We start from the raw sequence: 5,487 nt of genomic DNA, 5'->3' as shown, positions 1-5,487 counted from the left end.
CTGGGTGGGGAAGGGCAGAGCAGAGGGGGCCAGGAGGAAATGTCTCCCTAGAGGATGGAGGGCTGAGACTGGGAGGAAGACAGAAGGGACAGGGCAGGTCCCCTGGTGACCAGCCGCCAGGAGCGCAGCCTGGATAATCTCGTTAGCTGTGACTCTGCAGAAGGGCTAGCTCCTGGTCACCCGCTGCTCCTTCCTGCCACCCCCAGTGGTGAGGTCAGCTCTGGGGTCAGGGCCAGGCCAGGAGGTGGAGAGGTGGTCGCCTGGGCAAGTGCTACCCATGAGAGTCCCCAGCCCCCAGGCTCTCAGCTGCCCCTTCCAGGACTGTCTCCTCACACCTTCCCCTGCACCAGACCCTGACCCTGCACACTCAGAGGGGACCCCCAGAGCCAGAAGGCGGCCAGCACGTACAGGGGGTCCCATTTCACAAGCCCCATCCCACTTTCCACACACCCCAAAGGGCTCTGTTTACCGCTTCACAGACACCGCGGAAATCGGGCCTGGAGGGCTGGCGTGGCCTGGCCACCAGGGTCTGCGTGGGAGGATCTGATGGATGACACAGGAGGGGTTTGGGGAGTTCCCAGGGAGCCTGGAGGGATGGGAAGTGAGGATCCCCCAGTGAGGGCCCAGCCAAGGGCAAAGGCAGGGCGCCCTGTCTCTGTCCCAGCACTAGTTAGAAAATCCCAAGTCTTGGGGAACCAGCAGTTAGCATAATGGCTATGTCGCGGGACTCCCACGTAGTCAACCGCAGTTCGCATCCCGGACCCGGTGGCTTAGAACTCACGCTGAGCGCGTGTGCGTGCGTGCCCAAGATCCCGAGAGGAGAATGGAGGAGAAGGGATTGCGGCGTGACCATCCCCCCTGGGGGGTGATTTCTCACTTTCTGTCTCTCTGTCTCTCTCTGTCTGTCTGGCGAGTGCACACGCCCTATAGCGAAAACCTCTCCAAAAAAAGAAAAGAAAAGAAAAGAAAATCCCAAGTCTTGAGATCAGCAGATGGCGGAATGGTTACTGGACTCCTACGTAATGGATCACAGCTCGAGTCCCAGACCCGGTGGCTTAAAACTCATACCAGGTGCATGTGCGTGCGTGCCCAAGCTCCTAAGAGGAGAATGGAGGAGAAGGGATTGTGGCATGGCCATGCTCCCTGGGGGAGTGATTTCTTGCTTTCTGTCTCTCCGTCTCTGTCTGTCTCTCTAGTGAGTGCATGAGCCCTATGGCAAAATCTCTAAAACCAAACCAAAACAAAACAAAAAAATAAACTCATGCCAGACAGGTGTGCATGCATGCCCGAGATCTCTGTCTCTGGTGAGCAAAAATATTTCAAAAAAGAAAGAGAAAATTCCGAGTCTGGGTAATGGGAGAGAGCGAGGTTCACTCAGTCACAGTTGGAGCGCCAGGGTCCGGGGGCCTCGGCGGTAAGAGCGCTCCTGTTGGTAGGGCCCCGAGACCACCTGGGGGGTCGCATCACAGGGAGCAGGAGTACATGTCCCTGTTACCCCCTGGCACCATATGGGCCCCTCCCAGGCTCCTTCCCTGCCTAACCCCAGGAGTCAGTCACGGGCCTGCCCGTCACTCCCCGAGGCCCAGCCGTCCAGCACCAGGGAGGTACCACGTCTTCTCGTAATGCTTTCACCACCAGCTCGCCACACAGGTTTTTGGGGGAAACACACACCACAGTGTGAGCGGTCGGTGGCACGTGCTGAGACGGGGCCAGTGCCAGGAGGACGGAAACCAAGGAGTTGGGACAGGGTTGGGCCCAGGGCAAGTGGGGATGGCAGGTCTGCAGCCCGTCCAGACGCAGGTCTGTGCGGGCGGCCGGAGGTCTGGCGGCGGGGGATGCCGTGACAGCCCGTCCTGGCCTGCTTGGCATTGCCCTCTGCCCGACACCCACACAGATGGCGTGCTGGCTGAGGGGACATGACTCAGCCGAGGGCCCGCCATCCGGCTCTGCACGCCATGTGGACGTAGCTGTTCTGTGCATGGAGCTGCTCGGGAACACCCCCTACTGGGCGGTGCCCTCCGGGCCCTCTGTGCCCCCACGGTGGGGACACCTTTGGTTAGGGTGTGCTGAATGACTGACAGCCCAGCAGCTATTTGAAGGCTTCCTGAGAGGCAGGCAGGGTGAGCTGTGGCTTATCTGCACATAACAGCCCAAGGAAGTCAGCAGAACACCAAGGCTTTGCTGGGTCACACGGCGACCCCGGGGTGCTGCAGTTGCTCCCCCTGCGCTGTGTCGGGCACCCGCCACGGGAAGACACAGGCTTGAGGGACACACGAGCCCACGCCAAACAGACAAACAGATGCACAGGTCGACCCAACTATACTCTGCAGGGACAACCTTGCCCACAAAGCCCTGCAGAGGAGTGACACGCCCGTGTAGACACGCCCATGCCTGCAGACACGCCTGAGCTCACGCTCTCACACATACACAACCCACACAGTGCACGGCAGCAAGCCATACATCCCTGGGCATAGCTGTGCCTATGCACACACACGCGCGCACGCGCACGTACACACACATGCGCACTCCACAGCGCCAGTCCAGGGGCCGGTTGTTGGCGCAGTGGTACTGGGAGGGTGCTGAGGCTGACCTGTGTAGGAAGGTTCTGGTCACGTGCATGCCCATGATCTGGGGCTGGCTGAGGCAAGGGGCAAATTGAGGTGTCAGGACCCTGCTGGGGGTGCTGTATGTTTCTCTCACCCAATAAATAAATAGATGTTGTTTTTATTTTTTAAAGACAGCCTGGGGGCCAGCAGGTGGCATGGTGGTTAAGGTGCCAGACTCCCACATGGCCAGCTATAGTGAGTCCCTGACCTAGGGGTTTGCTTTCTCTCTCTGGTGAGTACACATGCCCTATAGCAAATTAAATAATAATAATAATAATAGGATCAACAGATGGCACAATGGCTATGTCGCTGGACTCTCAGGTAGTTGACTATAGTTTGAATCCTGAACCCCACGGCTTATAACTCACGCCGAGCGTGTGCGTGTGTGCCCAAAGTCCTGAGAGGAGAATGGAGGAGAAGGGATTGTGGCATGGCCATCCCCCCGGGCTGTGATGTCTCCCGTTCTGTCGCCCTGTCTCTCCAGTGAGCACATGTGCCCTATAGCAAAAATCTCTCTCTAAAAAATAATAATAGGGAGGCATGGTGGTTAAAGGTACTGGACTCCCACATGTCGACCACAGTTTGAGTCCTGAACCTGGCGGCTTGCTTTCTCATTTTTCTCTCTCTCACTCTATCTCTCTCTGGTCAAATTAAAATAAATAAAGGATAAATAAAGTTAAACAAAATAATTAAAAAGTAATAATAAATTAAATTAAATAAATCTTAAAAGAAAAAAAGCCAGCCTGCCACTGGAGACGCACCCACAGAAGTTAAATACACAGGCCCACAGTAATGCCACACATGTACACACACACACACACACACACACACACACACAAAATGCTGATAAAAATGCTCTCAGGTCACACAGGACCCCAGAAGCCCACACGGACTCACACCAAGTTCTCACGGGCCGTATTCCTAGCACACCGCCCTCTCACAGGTCCCTTCCCGCCCCCTTGTGCCCAGTGGTCCTGAGTCTGTTCTCAGTGGTCTCGGCCAGGGTCGTTTCTCCGCCTGCTGCCTGGGCCCTGCTCCTAGGGAGGGTGGAGAGGCGAGGCGAGCTGCTGACTCACCTCCCCAGACAGTTCCTCCAGTCCGCCACCCCCTCCCCAGAAGCCACCCCTCCCACTGCACAGCAGGGTGACCCCTTGCCCTGGGGCACCTGGATGCAGCAGAAACCGGCGGCCCCTGCGGAGGGCATGAGGGCACGGCCAGGGGGCCCTGGCTGGGACCACAGACAGGAGGTGAGTGAAGGCATGTCTAGCACCACATGGGCTCTGGGGACCCTCAGTGCCCTGCCTCCCCCTCCTGCTGCAGGATCGCAGAAATGGTGTGGGTGCTGGGTCTGGTGGCCCTAGGGCCTGGCGGGAGGGACTGAGGCCTGGAGGAGCCGGGGCCTGTCAGAGGTCCCTCTGGGCATGGGAGCAGAGGGGTCTTCCTGGTGGGGACAGGAAGCCAGTGGGAGGGAGGCTCCGGGAACCAGAGCCCGGCCCCCCCCCTTGACAACTCCCCTGACGGCGAGACAGGATGCAAGCCTGCCAGGAGGCATGTTCATGAACATGATAGAGCTTCCTGTCTGGGGGCCACAGGACACCGGGGACCGAGTGGCAGGGAGGCCTAGGATCCGCACATGCAGACCCTCCCAGAGCAGGCTGTGTGGTCCCTCGAGCCCCGGAGTGGCTGAACTGCAACATCCATCCTGCAGGAAGTTGGGGTGCCCGTGGGGCATGGGTGATAGTGAGACGGGGAAGGGGTTGTGGTCACTGGCAGGAGGGGACGGAGAGGGCAAGGCCACCGCTGCCCGCAGTCCAGCCCTTGGGTCAGGAGCACCCCTCCTGGTCTTGGGTATGAGATATCGACACAGGACTCTCTCCTTGCCGCACGGAGAGCTCTGGGAGGGCCGGCCCTGGTCAGTCACCGGGCCTGGGAGGCTGGTGTCACCCTCTGCAGAGGATGAGACTGAGGTACACCAGCTTCCTGGCCTCACTGGGGACCATCGCATGGCAAGAGGGGGGCTGAACTGGGCCGGGAACTCAAGTCCAATAGTTGTGAGACCCTGAGTTTTTGTAAGCTCCGCTCTCAGTCTGCCTCCCTGAAAAACAAGGGCGTCTGAGAGGGTCTCCCATGTCCCTCCTGGCCCTCCGTGGGCCGTGGACAGGGTGGGACCTGAGCCTGTGGCAGCTGGGACAGTGAGCTGTGCAGGGGTGTGGCTGGGGAGGGTGGGAGCAAGTCGGGCTGCAGGGTGCTGGGCCATGAAGAGCCGTGGTGGAGGGCAAGTCCCCGGAGCTGGCTGGGGCCTGGGAGTCCTGGGGTGAGAAGCAGAAGAGGGCAGCAGGGTGCTCCTGGAGACCGTGAGTGCGGAAGCCCTCCAGGAAGCCCTCCAGCTGGTCCCTGCAGGACACGCCCGTGCCCCTCCTCCTCAGTCCTTCTCAGTGCTCCAGCCGTGTGAGCAGGGAGCCCAGGACAGGCTCGAGGGACTGGCTCTTTTTTCTCTGGCTGGGCCACCTCTTTCCGCAGCCTTCTGGAAGGAGTGAATTGCATCCAGGGACCAGAAATCTCAGTAGTGTCTGGAAAACACTGAATCAGGGAGGAATTTCCTGGTCATTTCTCAATCCCTGGGCAATGTCCTAACCCCGGGGCCCGGAGCCCAGAATAGATCCCAGAGGCTGCCCTGAGATGGCCCAGGCCGCAGCCACCCCCTCGAGGACGGGTCCGCTGAACACCTCAGGTCCCATTCTGTCCTTCTACCCTTGGATTCTGAACCGGAATGATGGTGACTCAGAGATCTCCATCCAGGGCCAGAGAGGAAGATCGTGTTGGGGGGCGTGGGGGGTGGCAGGTGGCTCCATGATGGGGACAGAGAGGGGAGGGGGGCAGG

Source organism: Tupaia chinensis, unplaced genomic scaffold (genome assembly GCF_000334495.1).
Source record: "Tupaia chinensis unplaced genomic scaffold, TupChi_1.0 Scaffold000067_1, whole genome shotgun sequence".
Taxonomy (NCBI): Eukaryota; Metazoa; Chordata; class Mammalia; order Scandentia; family Tupaiidae; genus Tupaia; species Tupaia belangeri.
This window is presented reverse-complemented; position numbering follows the sequence as displayed.